The sequence below is a fragment of the Rhinatrema bivittatum genome, chromosome 2 (assembly GCF_901001135.1).
Source record: "Rhinatrema bivittatum chromosome 2, aRhiBiv1.1, whole genome shotgun sequence".
In the NCBI taxonomy this organism is placed as follows: Eukaryota; Metazoa; Chordata; class Amphibia; order Gymnophiona; family Rhinatrematidae; genus Rhinatrema; species Rhinatrema bivittatum.
This window is the reverse complement of record NC_042616.1, coordinates 370728296-370748219: the sequence shown is the minus strand read 5'-3', so window position 1 is coordinate 370748219 and position 19924 is coordinate 370728296. Positions and strand designations below refer to the sequence as shown.

Here is a 19924-nt window from a genome sequence, read left to right as displayed (position 1 = left end):
ATGAGGATTGCCTGATAACATGCTTACCTGGTGTGAAGGTGGCAGACCTCAAGTATCACCTAGATAGGATTTTAAACAGTGCAGGGGAAGAGCCAGCTGTCGTTGGACATGTGGGAACTGACATAGGAAAATGTGGGAGGGAAGTTCTGGAAGGCAAATTTAGACTCTTAGGTAGAAAGCTGAAATCCAGAACCTCCAGGGTTGCGTTCTCTGAAATGCTCCCTGTTCCACTCGCAGGTCCCCCAGAGGCGGGCAGGAGCTCTAGAATCTCAATGCATGGATTAGACAATGGTGCAAGGAAGAGGGATTCAGTTTTGTAAGCAACTGGGGAACCTTTTGAGGAAGGGGGAGTCTTTTCTAAAGGGATGGACTCCACCTTAACTAGGGTAGAACCAGACTGCCGGCACTAACCTTTAAAAAGGAGATAGAGCAGCTTTTAAACTAAATCAAAGGGGAAAGCCAACAGTCGCTCAGCAGCACGTGGTTCGGAGGGAGGTATCTTCAAAGGATACTAGTAAATCATTAGAGTTAGGGCATCCCAACAATAATAAGAAAAGTAGTCCAAGTGCCTATAATTAAAAACTCACCTGAGCTAAAAGATTCCAATTTATCCCGGTCAACTGAAAAGCAAAAAATTTAATGCAAACAAAAAAAACCACTATGAAATGTTGGTATGCTAACGCCAGAAGTCTAAGAAGTAAGATGGGAGAATTAGAGTGTATAGCAGTAAATGATCACAGACTTAATTGGCATCTCAGAGACAAGATGGAAAGCAAAATTGCTTACCTTGTAATAGGTGTTATCCCAGGACAGCAGGATGTAGTCCTCACATATGGGTGACGTCACCGAACGGAGCCCAGGCGGGAAAACTTTCTGTCAAAGTTTCTAGAAACTTTTGACTGGCCCAGTGAGGCCACTGAGCATGCCCAGCATGCTATGATATTCTCTGCCACAGGTGTCTCTCTTGAGTCTCGTATGTAGCAAAAGCTTTAGCAAACAGAATAATAAAGGTAGAAGGCCCAACTCCGCGGGGTGGCGGGTGGGTTCTGTGAGGACTACATCCTGCTGTCCTGGGATAACACCTATTACAAGGTAAGCAATTTTGCTTTATCCCAGGACAAGCAGGATGCTAGTCCTCACATATGGGTGATTAGCAAGCTAGAGGCTGAGTCATTTTGTATTGAGACAACACTGAAGTATTGTTGTTGAAATGAGTCAGCTGAAGATCACAGAACATTGGATGTAGAAGGAGTTGGGTTTAAGCTGGAAACAAGTTCTTTAAGACAGATTGTCCATAGGCTGAATCTGGTCTTCCTTGCTTGTCCAAGCAGTAATGAGCTGCAAAAGTGTGAAGAGAACTCCACGTTGCTGCTTTACATATGTCAAGTATTGGCACTGAACGATAATGTGCTACTGAAGTTGACATTGCTCTTACTGAGTGTGCTTTTACTCGCCCTTGAAGAGGAAGGCCTGCTTGTTCATAACAAAATTGTATGCAATCTGCTAGCCAATTTGATATAGTATGTTTTCCCACAGGTTTACCTGGTTTGTTTGGGTCATAAAAAACAAAGAGTTGATTGGATTTCCTATGGACAGCAGTGCGGTTTAAATAGAAAGACAGAGTACGCTTGCAATCCAAGGTGTGTAAGGCCCTCTTTCCTTGGTGAGAGTGAGGCCTTGGAAAGAATGTGGGTAAAACTATAGATTGATTTAAGTGGAATTCCGTGACTATCTTAGGGAGGAATTTTGGATGAGTACGGAGAACCACTCTGTCATGCAAGAACTTCGTGTAAGGTTCATATGTGACAAGTGCCTGTAACTCACTAACTCTTCTAGCTGACGTAATGGCTTTGAGGCAGATAGTCTTCCATGTAAGAAATTTTATATCACAGGAATCTATGGGCTCAAAAGGAGAGTGCATGAGTCTTGATAGAACCAAATTTAGATCCCATTGTGTGACGGGAGGTCTAATTGGTGGTTTGAGGTGAGTTAAACCTCTCAAAAATCTGCTGACAAGAGGTTGTGCAGAGATAGGTGTGTTTGCTACCTGATTATGGTAAGCAGAAATTGCACTTAAATGTACTCTTATAGAAGAAGTCTGTAGACCAGATTCTGAAAGATGGTACAAGTAGTCTAATAAGGAATTTGTAGGGCAAGTGAAAGGATTGATGTTGTTTTGCTTGCTCCACAAAGTGAACCTTTTCCACTTGGAAGCATAGTTCTTCCGTGTGGAAGGTTTACGTGAAGCTATAAGTACTTGAGATATATTGGATGAAAGATTGAGTGGTTGTAAGATTAAGCTTTCAACATCCATGCTGTCAGGGACAGGGATTGAAGGTTGGGATGGCGCAGTCGGCCCTGATCCTGAGTTATGAGAGTGGGAGCTACTCCCAGACGAACTGGATCCCTGACTGAGAGGTCTAGAAGTGTAGGAAACCATACTTGTCGAGGCCAATGTGGGGCTATGAGTATCATGGTCCCCTTTGTCCTGTTGTAGCTTCACCAGAGTTTTGGTTATGAGCGGTATTGGAGGATACGCGTATAGAAGGCCTGAGTTCCAAGGGCGAGCAAATGCGTCCTTGGGTGGCCTGTTGTTCAGGTTGTATAGGAAACAGTAGTTGTCCACTTTGTGATTCAGATGTGATGCAAAGAGATCTACTGTTGGCTGTCCCCAACGTTGAAAAATCTTGGTCACTACTGAAGGATCCAGGGACCATTCGTGTGGTTGGAATTGACGACTGAGTCTGTCCGCTACTACATTGTGAATGCCTGGAAGATAAGTGGCCTTGAGAAACATTAAAAAAGGATTGGATAAGTTCTTGGAGGAGAAGTCAATTACCTGCTATTAAGTTCACTTAGAGAATAGCCACTGCCATTAGCAATGGTTACATGGAATAGACTTAGTTTTTGGGTACTTGCCAGGTTCTTATGGCCTGGATTGGCCACTGATGGAAACAGGATGCTGGGCTTGATGGACCCTTGGTCTGACCCAATATGGCATTTTCTTATGTTCTTATGTTCTTATGGAGTTTTTCAAGGCCCAACCCCATATCTGAGCTGCCTCTTGATAAAGGAGGTATGAGCCTGTTCCTCCTTGCTTGTTGATGTACCACATGGCTACTGTGTTGTCTGTTTGTATCAGAACGGACTTGTTTGTAAGGCAGTCCTTGAAGGCATGTAGAGCATAGCGTATAGCTCGAAGTTCCAGAAAAACTGATTTGGAATGTTGCTTCGAGCTTTGTCCAAGTTCCTTGTGTTTGGAGAGTATCTATGTGAGCTCCCCAACCCAAGGTGGATGCATCTGTAGTTAAAGTTATCTGTGGAACTGGTTGTTGAAAGGGTAGGCCTTTGCACAAATTGTCCTTGTTCACCCACCATAGTAGGGGAAGAGCGTTAGTTGGTGGGTTACTTGAATGGAGAGTGTAGTGTGTTGAATGTTCTTGTATCCATTGTGATTTTAAAGTCCATTGGGTGAATCTCATGGCTAACCTTGCCATAGGAGTTACATGAACTGTGGATGCCATGTGGCCTAGTAAGGTCAGGAACTGATGAGCTGTCGCTTGTTTCCTGGAACAAATCGAGTTTGCCAGTAGAGAAAATGTGCCTGCTCGATTTTCTGGTAGAAAAGCTTTCGAGAGGTTGGTGTTCAAATCTGCTCCTATGAATTGAAGCAGATGGGTTGGAATTAGATGTGATTTTGGATAATTGATGAGAAATCCCATGGAGTGTAGTAGAGCAATTGTTTGGCTGAGAGACTGTATTGGTCCTTGTTGAGATTGGCTTCTGATGAGCCAATCGTCCAGGTATGGGAACACATGTACACCTTCCTTGTGTAAATGTGCTGTTATTACTGCCAAGCATTTTGTGAATACTCTGGGAGCAGATGCTAGACCGAATGGCAGTACTCTGTATTGGAAATGTTGAAGGCCCACATGAAGCGCAGATATTTGCGATGAGGAGAGAATATTGGTATATGGGCGTAAGCATCTTGAAGATCCAGAGAACAGAGCCAATCTCCTGTTTGAAGAAGTGGAAGCATTATACCTAGGGAAACCATCCTGAATTTTTCTTTCTTTAGAAATTTGTTGAGATTTCTGAGGTCGAGGATGGGTCGGAGGCCTCCCGTTTTCTTTGGAATTAGGAAATATCTGGAGTAGAATCCTCTGCCCTTTTGTGAGTTGGGTACTGGTTGAATGGCCTTGGCTTTCAGAAGGGCAGATAATTCTATTTGTAATTGAATTATCTGAGAATTCTGTTGTGGGCAGGAAGTTGGTGGAAATTCTGGAGGAATTGAAAGAAAATTTAGTTTGTAACCGTGAGCTACAATGGAAAGTACCCATTGGTCTGTTGTTATCTTTTCCCAATTTGAGTGGAAATATGAAATTCTTCCTCCCACTGGTATGTGTTGTTTGGGGTTTAGTAGGGAGGGCCTGTTCTCTGGAATGTTGTTCAAAAACCCGTCGCCGGACCAGTCTGTGGAGGAGGTTGAGTACGGGCTGTTCTGGGTTGCCTGGATTGAGAGCGCTGAGTAGGCCTAGAAGGCCTAGTCCTTGCAGGCTGATTGTAGTACCTTCTTGGTCTGTAGTATGGTCGCCTAGGGTCTCGTCGAGGAAGACGTCTAGGGGCCTGAGTTGTTGGTTCTTGTGGTATTTGAGACAGTTGTCTTAAGGTCTCTGTGTGATCCTTAAGTTGTTGGACAGCGTCCTGTACTTTTTTCCCAAACAAATTATCTCCAAGACATGGCAGGTCCACAAGCTTCTCCTGTACTTCAGGCCTGAGATCTGATGCTTTCAACCAGGCCCATCTTCGTGCTGTAATGCCAACTGCTGCTGTTCTTGAGGCTGTGTCAAAATTGTCATAAGCAGCCCTTACCTCATGCTTCCCAGCTTCTAGGCCCTTGGTAATGATGGCCTGTGCAGATTCTTGAAATTGCTCTGGGAGAGAATTTGTAAATTCCTCCATTTGCTTCCAGAGATCCCTTTGATACTGCGTCATGTACAGTTGATAAGCAGAGATTCTGGAAGATAGAAGTGCACCTTGATAAACCTTTCTGCCAAGGGAGTCTAGAAAGCGATGATCCTTCCCTGGAGGAGCTGAGGAGTGTGGACGTACCCTTTTGGATTTTTTCTGGGCAGATTCTACTACCACAGACTGATGTGGTAGCTGTGTCTTTTGGAAGCCTGGTGCCTGTTGCACTAGGTAGGTGGTGTCCACACGTTTGTTGACTGCTGGAACCGTGCATGGGTGCTCCCACACCCGGTGCTGTAGGTCTAAAAGCACCTCATGGATAGGGATTGCTAGAACCTGTTTTGGTGGGTCCACGAACTGGAGGACCTCTAGAGTATGTTGTCTTGAATCTTGTTCTGAGGAAAGTTTAAAAGGGATTGTGTCTGCCATGTTTTGTACAAAACTGGAAAAGGATAAGTCCTCTGGTGGGGATCTTTTCCGTGATTCAGGAGGTGAGGGTTCGGACATGAATCCCTCAGAAGAGGTGTTTGACCTTTGATCAGCCCAAGAATCATCTTCCTCTGGGTCTTGATAGGGAGCTCTTGGGGACTTCCTTACATTAGTAGAAATACCTGATGGTCCAGGTAATGGTTCATCGATGGAAATCATTGGAGGGATGTTATCCGTGGGTTTCCTTGGAACTGTATCGATGACACTGTGATATTTTTTCAGAAGACATTGAAGGAGTGCTAACTCCTGAGGATCTGAATCTTCTGTTACTGGTGGTGTCGATGAAATGATAGGTGGCATCGATGGAGTTGCAGTAACTGGTCTTCTCGGTGTCGATACTGTTGACGGCGGTATCATCGATGTCATCGGTATCGATGGAAGAGATGGGATTTGAGCATATATCGATGTCGATGCCGTAATTATTTTTGGTGTCGACGTCGATTCTGGTTGTACCGGAGTCAAGAATGACCCCGGCATCGGTGTTACCACCGGCATTGGCAAATTTGCCGGCATCGATGCAGTAAGCATCGGCATCGACAGTGAAGTCGGTCCTGAAAGCTGATCCTTCAAAGCCTGTGAAACCGCTTGTCGGATTAAATCGGACAATTCCGGCCGCACAACTGTTGGAAGCAGAGCGGTTGAGGGCGGTGGCGTAGGCTGAGGTACAAGTTCCTGTGAAATATCTTGTGTTGGATCTGGTGCCGGCAGTGGAGTCGAGGTAGGCCGAGGCGTTGACAACTCCGTCTCCTGATGTTTTGCCCGCTTTGCTGTCGTGGCTTCCTGGGAAGCAGAGTCTGACAACGAAGGGCTTCAATGCCGGTGTCGATGTCTTGACTTCGATTTTTCTGTTGATTTTGTCGACATCGAGGACGATGAAGGGGACGAGTGATCCCCCGACGGTCCCGGGTGAGGTTTTTTAAGAATTATACGCTTAGTCGCTCCAGCCGGAGACGACTTCGATGACTGCGATGGGGAAGGTATGAGTTGCAGGCTGAATAAATGCTCCATTTTTTCAAGCCTGGTTTTCCGGGTTTTCGGCGTCATCTCCGCGCATTGTGGACAGTTATGTACATCATGTTTGTCACCCAGACATAATACACATTCGGTGTGTGGGTCTGTAAGTGACATTTTCCTGGTACAACGAGGGCATTTCTTAAATCCCGTTGACATTTTTATATTTTAACGATCGACGACCGTCGATTCGACTGAGGAGAAAATTTTTACTTTTCGGAACAGAAAATTTGAGACTGGGTTACTTACCGGCCGGTAAGAAAAAGACCTCGAAAGATTTTCTGTGAGAGAGAATATCAAAACTATGACTGTTAAGTCGAATTGAAGGTTGAGAAACTCTCAACGGCTCTGGAACCGCGATGCTAACAGCAGCGCGGAAAAACGAAGACTGAAGAGAGACACCTGTAGCAGAGAATATCATAGCATGCTGGGCATGCTCAGTGGCCTCACTGGGCCAGTCAAAAGTTTCTAGAAACTTTGACAGAAAGTTTTCCCGCCTGGGCTCCGTTCGGTGACGTCACCCATATGTGAGGACTAGCATCCTGCTTGTCCTGGGATAAAGAGGATAACTAATGGGACAGTGCTATACTGAGGTAAAATTATATTGCAATTATAGAGAGGAGCATCTTGGTTGCGGGGTGGCGATTTATGTCTGGGATGGCATAGAGTCCAAAGGATAAAAATCATACAAGAGATTAAATGCACAATCAAATCTTTATAGTAGAAATCCCTTGCATGTTGGGGAAGAGTATAGAGATAGGAATGTACTACCGTCCACCTGGCCAAGATGGTGAGACTGACAGTGAAATGCTAAGAGAAATTAGGGAAGCTAACCAAATTGGTAGTGCAGTAATAATGGGAGATTTCAATTATCCCAATATTGACTGGAAAAGTGAAACATCAGGACATGCTAGAGAGATGGAATAAATAACAGTTTTATGGAGCACTTGGTTCAGGAACAGACAAAAGAGGAAACACTTTTAGATCTAGTTCTCAGGGGAGCACAGGATTTGGTGAAAGAGGTAACGGTGGTAGGGGGGACTTGGCAATAGTGATTATAATATGATCAAATTTGAATTAAAGATTGGAAGGAGGACAGTAAGTAAATCCACGGCTCTAGCACTAAACTTTCAAAAGGGAAACTTTGATAAAATGAGAAAAATAGTAAAAAAAACCCCCAAAACAAAACAAAACTGAAAGGTGCAGCTACGAAGGTAAAAGAGATAGAGCAGCTTTTAAATTAGAACAAGGGGGAAAGCAGACAGTCACTCAGCAGTGCAAGGTTCAGAGGAATGTATCATTGAAGGATACTAATGATGTAAACCGATATGATGTACCCATGAATACCGATATAGAAAAGTTCTTAAATAAACAAGAGAGTTAGGGCATCCCAACAGAGGTTCCAATAAAAGCATATGTAATCCATGAGCCTATATGTAAAAAATCACTTGAGCTAAAGATTTCCAAGTTATCCCTATCAACTGAAAAGCAGGTTGTTAATACAAACAAAAAACACACTTTGAAATGTCTGTATGACAATACCAGAAGTCTAAGAAATAAAATGGGAGAGCTAGAGTGTATAGCAGTAAATGATGAGATTGACATAATTGGCATCACAGATGCCTGGTGGAAGGAGGATAACCAATGGGACAGTGCTATATCAGGGTACAAATTATATTGCAATGATATGGAGGATTCAACTTGGTGGGGGTGTGGCACTTTATGTCTGGGAGAGTATAGAGTCCAACAGGATAAAGATCATATAAGAGACTAAATGCTCAGTAGAATCTATATGGGTAGAAATCCCATGTGTGTTGGGTAAGAGTATACTGATAGAAGTATACTACCATCCACCTGGACAAAATGGTCAGACAGATGATGAAATGCTAAGAGAAATCAGGGAAGCTAACAAATTTGGCAATGCAGTAATAATGGGAGATTTGAATTGTCCCAATATTGACTGGGTAAGTGAAACATCAGTACATGCTAGAGAGATAAAGTTCCTGGATGTAATAAACGACTGCTTCATGGAGCAATTCGTTAAAAAATCAACGAGAGAGGGAGCTATTTTAGATTTAATTCTTAGTGGAATGCAGGATTTGGTGAGAAGTGGCCCCCACTATTGCCAAGTGGGGGCCACTTGGCAATAGTGATTATAACATGATCAAATTTAAATTAACAACTAGAAGGGGGTCAATAAGTAAATCTTCAGCTCTAACACTAAGGCCTGGATTCATCATTCTTCGCAGAAAAACTAGCCGCAATTGCCTCTCAACTTAGAAGTAGAGGAGGCTGCTGCTGCCGCTAGTTCGGGGGGAGGGGGGAGAGTGAGTGAATGAGCAAGCATGTGTGTTTGAGATCCTGTGTGTGTGTGTGAGATAGCATATATGTGAATGATTGAAAGCTTGTACATGTGAAAGAGAGTATGTGTCTGATTGAAAGCTGGTTTAGGTGAGGGAGCATTTGAGTATGTGATTGAGAGCCTGTGTGTAAATGAGAGAAAGAGAGCATGTTTGTAAGCATGTGAATGAGAGTCTGTGTGTGAGATAAAAGGACAGCATGTATGTGTGTGATTGAAAGCCTGTGTGTGTAAGCCTGTATGTGTAAGCCTGAAAAGATAGACAGCATATGTGTAAATGTGTAATTAAGAGCCTATATAAGTGAGAGAGAAAAATCATGTGTACATGTGAGCAATTGTGAGCCAGTGTGAGAGAGAGGAGAAAGTTCCAAGCAAACCACCCCTCCCTCCTGCTAATTCAAAATAATCTCAGGGCACCTGGATATCAAACATTCCCAGGTATGCAGAGCAAAACATTTTTTGTATCCTTATTTTTCATTACTGGGTCTTTGTGTCTGCTATTTTGAAATATTTTATTGGTATCTAGAAATGTTTAATATTAGTTTTTAATTATTAGATATTCCATTCATCTGCTGTTTTGAAATAATCTGTTCTTTTTGTTAGTATTTCTTGATTTATTTTATAAGGATGGGTAATGTTTCTTTTTTTCCTTTGTTGCACTGCATACAGAGACTCTGGCTTGCTGCGGTTTCCAATTCAGTTTTTGTTTGCATGCTTTTAGTTATGCGTTTTGGTCTCTTTATTCTTTGTTAGGTGAGGGTCAGCACATGTGACGTTCGGGGGTCTTGGCTGTCCAGATCTCAAACTGTATAATTTGGCATGCAGCCTACATTATATTTGGGATTGGCTTTTCCAATCTTCCATTTTTACCCCGTATCAGAACCACTTGGCTTGGTATGGAGAACCATTGCTTAATCCCCTATTGAAAATAGAACTGCAGAAAACTCCCAGTCACCTCAAGTCTCATGAGCTGTTTTGTACACGAGGGAAGGCCTGGCAGCAACTTTGCAAAATCTATGGCCATTCATCTTGCATGACATCGTTAATAACAATCACTGGTAACCCGTCTTTCCCCCCAGGGCTAACATAGGCTACCTTTACCAGATGGCACAGACAGGGCCTGACCTATGTATATCAACTGTTCATGGCTGCCACAGGAGAGAAACTAGACTTCCCTACCTTGCAGCAGCAATATAAACTCACCCATACAGATTTTTATTCATTTCTCCAGGTTAGGCATTTTATTGATTGCAATCCAAAGGGTTATGAGGAATCAAGTTCAAATCAGCAGATGCTGGCAGTGAGGGGGACCAACCGAAAAGGTTAAAAAAAAAAAAAAAAAAAAGTAAATAAATAAATGGAGATGTGCATTTCTTGTATTTTGCTCTTTATATTTCCACTGCTCAAGGTCTGGTTTTTTAGGCTATTTTGGTTTTGTCGGCTTGTTTCTATTTCTAATTTGTAATCCCTTATATCTGTATTGGGTAAGAGTCTGTCTGTGTTGCGCAAGCATGACATAAGTGCAGTATTTTGGCTAGCATGTAATTTCTCTGTAGGGATTTGTAGCACTCAGGCTTGTTCTGTCTACCCAGTAGGTGGTGTATTAGTATTCTAGGGCCTGGTATAGTATTTGTATTGCTGCTTTTTCATAAATAATGATGCTTTTTGATTCCTGAGAGCTAGTACTGTGATTGTATGGAATGGCAAGGCTCTAGATGTCTTGTTTTTTTTTTACTGGGACTGCCATATACCACAATAAGACCATTACAGATTTTACAAAACTCAGCGGCTAGAATTCTAACTGGGAAAAGTAAAAGAGAACATATCACTGAAACCTTAATAATATTACACTGGTTACCCATTGAACAAAGAATACAATACAAAACTTTATGCACCATTCATAAACTGATACACGATGAAAAAGCAGAGTGGCTGAACACAGCCCTACGCTTACATACCCCACACAGAAACCTAAGGTCAGCAAACAAAGCACTGCTAACTATACCGTCAGTCAAAACAGCCAGATTAACACAAGTTAGGGACAGGGCCCTATCCCTAGCAGGACCAATAATATGGAACACCATGCCAGTAGAAATCAGATTGGAAAGAGACATCAAAACATTCAGAAAAAATTTAAAAACATGGCTATTTAAGCAAGCATACCACAAAGAGAATCAAGAGTAGAACCCAGGGAACTGTTAGTTGCAGTCAAGCAAACGCCCACACAAACACACTCCTTCCTTCTTAAAGTGTGTCTTCTCTCCTATATTCTAATCTCCACCTTTATCTTAAACATCAAAGAACTAAAGTTAAGTAACACCAAACTTTTAGCAGAGTTAGAAAATCTAGACATAACTTATAACACTCACCAAATAGTTCTTATTATGATATAATGTTACAGTATTTTTGATGGCACCTGTTTAAGAGTTAGAATTCCAGACACTTTATGCACATAGTTTTTGTGCCTTATTGTGAACCGTTGTGATGGCACCCGCTTAACGACGGTATAGAAAAGATTTTAAATAAATAAATAAATAAAAATAACGAAACAAAATGTTTAGCAATGGAAGGATTTTGTTTTACTGAGATGAAATCAGAATTTGAATATTTTAATTTTTGCATGTTGCGTTCTAATGTGAACTGTCTTAGTTCTACTCTGTACTCAATCTTATGATTGCTATTTTATTGTGGTTATGAGGATAAGCAAGTTTGCTTACTGTGAACTGTGTTTCCGTAGATAGCAGGATGAATTAGCCATGCTGTCATGGGAACTGTCAATCAGACCCGGGAGGTGGAGCTTCAAAGTGATTTCCGAGCTTTGCTCTGAGGCTGTGCGTGGTTTCCCGCACTGGAATTGACTCTCCTCAGTCTGTGATAAAGCAAGCGTGGTCGTGAAGACGAAAGGTCGACTGGACAGGGAGGTGGGTGGGTCAGCATGGTTAATTCATCCTGCTATCTACGGAAACACCGCTTACGGTAAGCAAATTTGCTTTTTCCCGTCAATAGCAGGGCTGAATTAGCCATGCTGATATGGGAGTCCTAAGCTCCCCATCACGCTGGAGTAGTATGTTTATTCTGGAGTGAGTGAAGTGTGATGAACTTAAGTGCCAGTCAACTTAGTTGCATCTGTAGCTAATGCCTGTAGAAGGGAACGGCCTAATTTGGCATTGTCCATTGTTTGCTGATCTAAACAATAATGGGCCATGAAGGTATGGAGTGAGGCCCATGTGGCCGCTTTACAAATGTCCAATGGTGGAACTTGTCAGAGGTGAGCTAGTGAAGCTGCCACCGCTCATGTCTGATGCGCTGTGGGGCACGTGGGTAGCTTTGATTGTTATTTTTCGTAGCAAAATTGTAAGCATAGCGTAATCCAGCTAGATATAGTTCATTTTGCTACTGGAAGTCCCAGAGCATTCTGAAGGAAACAAAGAGTTGTGACGGTCTGGTAGCCGAATGGGTCCGCTGTTTGTAGTATGCCAATGCTCGTTTGCAGTCCAAAGTATGAAGGAGTTTTTCTCTTTCAGTGTTATGTGGTTTTGGACAGAACGTCGGTAATTCGATGGATTGGTTAAGATGAAACAGAGAGACCACCTTAGGAAGAAATGAAGGATGAGGTCATAGTAGTACTTTGTGGTGGTAAAATTGGAGATACGGGCTGTAGTGCACCAACGCCTGTAGTTCACTCAACCGACGAGCTGACGTGATGGCAGTCAGGAAGACTACCTTCCATGTGAGGTACTTGACGTGTGACGAATCTAGTGTTTCAAACGGAGACACCATAAGTTGTTCTAAAACCACATTTAGATTCCAGGGAACTGGAGGTTTAGAGACCAGGGGTTGAAGGTGTGATAGGCCCCGGAGGAACCGGGAAATCATCGGGTGGAGGGAAATGGGCTGACCGTCCTGTAAACTGTGGAAGGCAGCAATTGCACTCAAGTGGATGCGAACGGAAGCGGTGGCCAGTCCCACCCGGTATAGGGTATGTAGATAATCGAGCAATCGCACCGGGGGACACAAGAGTGGGCCAATACCCTCGAATCCACACCAGGTTGTGTATCGTTTCCATTTGAATTGATAGTTGTGGTGCATGGATGGTTTCCGTGACGCAAGTATCACTTCCTGTACTGAGAGAGAGAGTCCCTGCTCCGAGAGAAGGATCCATTCAACCTCCAAGCTGTTAGATGTAGGGAGGAGTGCAGCAGATGAAGTAGGCTGCCCCATTCTTGGGATAGAAGGTCGGCGCGAGGTGGCAATCGAAGCGGCGGCTCCGCGGACAATCGAAGGAGATATGTGTACCACGGCTGACGGGGCCAGGCCGCTGCTATCAATATGAGCTGTGTCGCGTCTAGCATGCACTTTTGCAACATGCATGTGATCAGTGGAATGGGAGGGAAGGCGTACATTAACGGTTCTGTCAGGGTATGAGGAACATATCCTGGGCTTGCCTGAGTGGGCTGGGCCACACTGAGCAAAAACGAGCCACCTTCCTGTTGGACTCGGTGGCAAAAGGTCGATTGTTGACCATCCCCATTTGAGGAATATGGTTTCCACCACTTCCTGATGAAGGGACCATTCGTGTGGATGAAAAACTCGACTCAATTTGACCGCTCGAGTGTTGGCAATGCCTGGAATGTATGTGGCTTGCAAGTGAATCGCGTGACTGCTGGCCCACGTCCAGATGGTGAGGGCCTCTCAACACAGGGGCCAGGATCCAGACCCTCCTTGTTTGTTGACATAAAACATGGCCACTTGGTTGTCAGTGTAGACCATGACCCTGTGACCTTGGAGATGGGCGAGAAAGGTTTGTAGCGCATAACGTATCGCCCATAGCTTTAGGAGATTGATCTGAAAGGACTGTTCCTGCTGGGTCCAGAGACCTTGGGTCTGGAAGTGATCCTGGTGGGCCCCCCATCCCTTGAGGGAGGCGTCCGTGGTGAAGACTGCATTGTGCGGCAGGAGCGTGAAAGGTGCCCCTTTGGTCAGTGTGTGCTTTTTTAACCACCATTCGAGTTCGAAGGCCATGGCGTTCGTTAACGAGATCTTCCAGGCAAGTGGCTGTGAATGTTGCCTCCACTGTCGCTTGAGTAGCCGCATGTGGGATACAGCGTGGATCGAAGCCGCCATGTGTCTCAAAGCTGTCAAGACCTAACGGGCGGAGGGAGTCCAGGTAGTCTGTAGGCGGCGGAATATCTGGAGCATGGTTTATCGTCTGTCTCGTGGGAGAAAGACTGTTTCGTAATGTCCAGCAAGGCTCCTTTGAACAGAATTGTTTACGTAGGTTGTAGCTGGGATTTCTGGTAATTGACCATTGTGAAAGTGGCAACTAAACGATGGTCAATAAAACCTTTTAAATAAAAAAAAAAAAAAATACCAGTCCCAAGTGATTGAGACAATTTATCGTGTCGTGGAGATGTTGTCAAAGTGTAGAGGGATTGGATGCCACGAGTAGCCAATCATCCAGGTAGGGAAAAAGGATGATCCCCCGTTGATGGTGGAATGCCACCACCACTGCCATGCACTTGGTGAACACTCTGGGTGCTATCGAGGTATTGCCAGGAGGAAGGATGCATTGGAATATGAGTGCATGCATCCTTGTGATCTAAGGAGCACATCTAGGCTTTGGGTTGGATCAGAGGTAATATAGATTTGAGAGATACAATCTTGAATTTTTCCTTGACTATGAATTTGTTGAGGTCCCGGAGGTCCAAGATCGGGCAGAGGTTTCCGGACTTCTTGGGGATGAGGAAGTATGGTGAGTAGAAACCCGTGTTCTGGATGGACGGGGGAAGGAGGGGGACAGCTTGTTGCTGCAATAAGGAGGTCACCTCCCCTTCCTGTCGGGCAGGTTTGGATCGGATTCCTCTGGTTGTTAAATGAGGGAGGGGTGGGGGGGGGCACAGGAACGGGATCTTGTATCCCCGACGCATGATGTCCAGGACCCATTGGTCTGATGTGATGTACTCCTATTGCTGGATGTGGGATGTTATTCCCCCCGCTAATACCTGTGGTGATGGTGGCAAAGGTATCTCTAAAAAGACGGATTCTGTTTATTGGAGGATTGCGGTTGCTAGTTTTGAGAGTGCTGTGGGCACAGCCGACCCCGCCGATTTTGGTTTTGTGGGGTTTGCTGGCGTGGCGGGGGTTGGTACAGTGGTGGGTGATAGGACACGTAAGGACGGAATGCTCTACACTGGAAATGCTGTCTTCTAGAGGGCGCATAGAACCTACACGAAGAAGAGTAAGAGTGGGGAGTGGTGAGTGGTGAGTGATTGTACTGCCACTGATTGCTCCTTGAGTTGAGCCACCGTTTCTTGTAACATGGAGCCAAATAAATTGTCACCCCTGCAGGGCAGGTTAGCCAACTTATGGACATCGTCCCTTATAGTACTGGCCCTGAGCCATGCCACACTCCTTGCTGCAATCGCGTTTGCAGACATTCTGGAGGAAGTGTCAAAGCCTTCATAGATCCACTGCAGGACATTGAAGATGGCCTCTTCAATGTCCTGCAGTGGATGGGTACCGTGGATAGTCTTTGAGGCGTTGCACACACTCAAACAGGTACTGTACCAGATAAAACTGGTAGTGATTAATGCGGGCGGCGAACACAGACGCTTGATAGGCCCACTTCGCGAACTTGTCCAAAGCGCGAAGCTCTCTGCCTGAGGGCGAAGCCGAATGGAGTTTAGATTTCTTCGCCTTCCCCATTGCGGACTCGACTACCAAGGACACGTGTGGCAGTTGAAGGGGTCGTGTACAGGGATTTTTGTATTTTATATTTCAAGTCAATCTTCCTAGACACTGCAGGGAGTGTGAAGGTAGTGTCCCAGAATTTTTCGAGGACCGAATCCAAAACAGCTTGTGGTGGCAGAGCAGTGGGTTCGGCTGGAAGGTCGAAGATTTCCAGTAAGTCGAGAGTGTCTGTTCTGGGGTCCGGGACCTTCTGAATGGGAAGGTTGAGGGCTTTCCCTATTTTCTCCAGAAACTTCGGATACGTGAGGTCCTCCGGCGAGGAATAAGGTTCTGCTGGTTCATCCGCCGGGTCAGAAGGATACACCATGGAAGAGTCGGGAGATGTGGAACGAACGTCTGGAGAAACCGACTAAGGCGGGGGTTCCTTTGGTCGTGTCACCAGAATGGGATCTGGTGATGGACTGGAGGTGAAGGAGACCGGTGTCGCACTGGTGTTGAGTGCACCGATGGCTGTGGAGACGCCACCACACTGGGAGGGGTGGAGGCTAGCAACTGGCATGTGCCATCGAGTCGTGTGCCACGGTTGCCTGCGTCGACGTCTGCGTCGAGTGATGCTTTGCGGTCGGCTCGCCAAGTTTCTTCTTTGACGCCGATTTGTGTGTTGGGCGAGGGTGCATCGAGGTCGGCGCCGTCTGCGTCATGTCGCCTCGTGGAGGTGGTGCGTTGCCTCGGTCAAGTACTGCGTCGTGTGTCGTGGAGATTTGTGCCGTGCCTCTTTCGGCACATGCATCCCTTGGCGAGATAGAGGCTTTCACGCGTCCGACTCCATCCGGATACGGTGCTTGGAACGGGCCGGATCGCGGCCCCGAAGCAGGTCGGGCTTGCTTTTTTGCTTTCGCTCCAGGCCCGACTACGGTTGTGGGCTCGACCGACGACGATGCTAGACGCTTCGGCGGTGGTGTAGGGGTGGCAGGTCCCGGTGAAGAATGGGCCTCTGAGGGAGGGGCATACGAACCCCTTCGAGCTGTTTTGAGAGCCAGCATCTTGTTGGAGCGTTGCCTCCGGGCTCTCGGGGACATCAGTTCACAGTGCTGCTATCGGTGTCTGGGTCCAGACCACCCTGCATCGGTTGGTCTGGACCCAGACACCGATAGCAGCAGTCATGCCCGTCCATGATAGACATTACCTTCTAACAGGTGTGGGGCTTAAAGCCCGGTCGGGGACCTTCTTTCCTGCCACGTTCCGCCAAGATGAGTGATTTTTTTTTTTACTTTGAAAACTGTGGTGCTAAGGAGGTCTTAAGCTCCGTGTGCAGACTGAGGAGAGTCGATTCAAGCGCAGGAAACCAAGCGCAGCCTCAGAGCAAAGCTCTGACATCACTTTGAAGCTCTGCCTCCCGGGCCTGATTGACAGTTCCCATGACAGCATGGCTAATTCAAGCCCTGCTATTGACGGGAAGCTCTGCTTTTCTAGAAAGAAGAGTCATGAAAGAATACATTGATATTTGGTGGATGCCTGGAACACCCTTACGGAGGAAGTGGTGAAGACCAAAACTGTGAAGGACTTCAAAGGGGCATGGGATAAACACTGTGGATCCATAAAGTCTAGAGGACGTGAATGGAGAGAGGATGGCTTGTGGGAATTACGGCTACTACCTGGAGATAATACTCGTATTCGATAAACATACACAAGGTTAATGCAACTCCAACATTGCTCTATGCCTCTTTTGGCGCATGCATCCCTTGACGAGATCGAGGCTCCGATGCTTCCGACTCTCTCCAGATACGGTGCTTGAAACGGATCGGATCGCAGCCCCAAAGCAGGTCGGGCTTGCTTTTTTGCTTTCGCTCCAGGCCCGACTGCGATCGCGGGCTCGACCGATGACGCTAGACGCTTCGGCGGAGGTGTAGGGGCGGCAGGTCCCGGTGAAGAATGGGCCTCGGAGGGAGGGGCATATGAACCCCTTCGAGCCCCTCAAAGGGGTTCGAAAGGATTTGCATTCACAAAAAAAGCGGGGAGTAGCTTGCTTGTTTCAGCGGTTACTACCCCAAACAAAATAAGCCTGATACTTCACTTTCAATGCATATCCAGCGTAGCTCTCTGCTTCAACGGCAGGGGGAAATGAAGAAAAGATAATTTATATTCAGACAACAACAACAACAACGACTGAATTAGATAGTCTGGGTAAACAAATAAGCATGGGTGTAGCTTGCTTGTTACGGCGGTTACTACCCCAAAGCAATTAAGCCTGATATTTCACTTTCAATGCATATCCAGTGTAGCTCTCTCCTTCAACAGCAGGGGGAATGAAGAAAAGTGGATTTATATTCAGACAACAACCAACAAGGACTAAATTGCACAGGCTGGGTAAATAAATAAGCATGGGAGTAGCTTGCTTATTGTGGCGGTTACTACCCCTAACCAAATAAGCTAGATACTTCACTTAGATGCACTTCTCTCTACATTAATGGTGGGGGTGGAAGGGAAATAGAACCATAAGGTTACTAAGGGCCAAGAGTAACAGATAAGTATGAGAAAAAAAACCAAGTGTGAAAGCTTGCTGGGCAGACTGGATGGGCCGTTTGGTCTTCTTCTGCCGTCATTTCTATGTTTCTATTTTATTACATGATTGATTGGATCTGATGCTTGTGTTCTTTGCTTTTTACATGATATTCTTATGTATTTAAAAACTGCAATAAATATAAAATTAATACAGATTAATAAGGTATTTTTAATGTTGGTAAGTGCTTGAAATAAGTTAAAACATTGTAAAGTTTCACTCATGATGTATAACAGCTGTTGCAGACTACTTACATAGAAACCTAGAAATGATGACAGAAAAAGACCAATCGGCCCATCCAGTCTGCCCAGCATACTCCCAGACTTATTTTCCCTTACTTATCTGTTCCATCATTTTCCCATACTTATCTGTTTCATCAACCACCAAGTTCAGGGCCCTTGTTGGTAACTGTTTGATTCAAATTTCCTGCCATCCCCTTGTCATTGATGCAGAGAGTAATGTTGGAGTTGCATCAAAGGTGAGCATAAGGCTTAATGGTAGTAACTGCTGCATCAAGCAAGTTACCCGAAGCTTGGTTACCCAGACTGCACAGATCAATGCCTTGTTGGACGCTGTCTGAATGTAAATCCTCTTTTCCACATTTCCCCTTGCCGTTGAAGCAGAGAGCAATGTTGGAGTTGCATTAACCATGTGAAGGCTTATTGAGTAAGGGTAGTAATCATCAGGTAGTAGCCTCCACTCCAGTACTCCACCCTCATGGCTCTTCTCTTCATTCCCATCCTCTAGCCTTTATGGATCCACAGTATTTATCCCCTAACCCTTTGAAGTCCTTCACAGTTTTAGTCTTCACCACATCCTCCGGAAGGGCATTCTAGGTATCCGCCACCCTCTCCGTGAAGAAATACTTCCTGACATTGGTTCTGAGTCTTCCTTCCTGGAGCTTCAAATTGTGACCCCTTGTTCTACTGGTTTTTTTCCAACGGAATAGGTTTGCTGTTGACCATAGATCATTAAAACCTTTCAAGTATCTGAAAGTCTGAATCATATCACCCCTGTTCCTTCTCTCCTTCAGGGTGTACATATTGAGGTTCTTCAATCTCTCCTCATAAGTCATTTTATGAAGATATCCTCCTTTTTGGTCGCCCTTCTCTGGACTGCCTCCATCCTGTCTCTGTCCCTTTGGAGATACGGTCGCCAGAACTGAACACAGTACTCCAGGTGTGGCCTCACCAAGGCCCTGTACAAGGGGATCATCACTTCTTTTCTCTTAGTAGATATTCTTCTCTCTATGCAGCCCAGGATTCTTCTGACTTTAGCTATCGCCTTGTCACATTGTTTCGCTGACTTCAGAGCATTAGACACTATCACCCCAAGGTCTCTCTCCTCTCCGTGCACATCATCCCTTCACCCCCCATCAAATACAGTTCTTTTGGATTTCCACATCCCATATGCATGACTCTCTACTTCTTGGCATTGATCTCAGCTGCCATATCTTCGACTACTCTTCCAGCTTCCTTAAATCCAGTCTCATTCTCTCCACTCCTTCCGGCGTGTCCACTCTGTTGCAGATCTTAATATCATCCACAAAAAGACAAACCTTACCTTCTATCCCGTCTGCAATGTTGCTCACAAAGATATATCCGAACACCGATCCTTGTGGCACTCCGCTCAAAACCGCTCTCTCTTCAGAGTAAGTTCCATTTACCATCACACATTGTCTTCTGTCCGTCAACCAGTTTGCAATCCAGGCCACCAACTTGGCACTCACTCCTAAGCTTCTCATTTTATTCACAAGCCTCCTGTGCGGGACCGTATCAAAAGCTTGGCTGAAATCCAAGTAGATGACATTGAGCGCTCTTCCTCAATCTAATTCCCTAGTCACCCAA

The 19924-nt window shown here is 45.2% G+C and overlaps 1 protein-coding gene across 1 annotated transcript in view; it reads right to left on the bottom strand.

The window, feature by feature from the left end:
• GALNT12 (polypeptide N-acetylgalactosaminyltransferase 12) overlaps positions 1-19924 on the bottom strand; it is a 396917-nt gene that overhangs the window by 56997 nt on the left and 319996 nt on the right.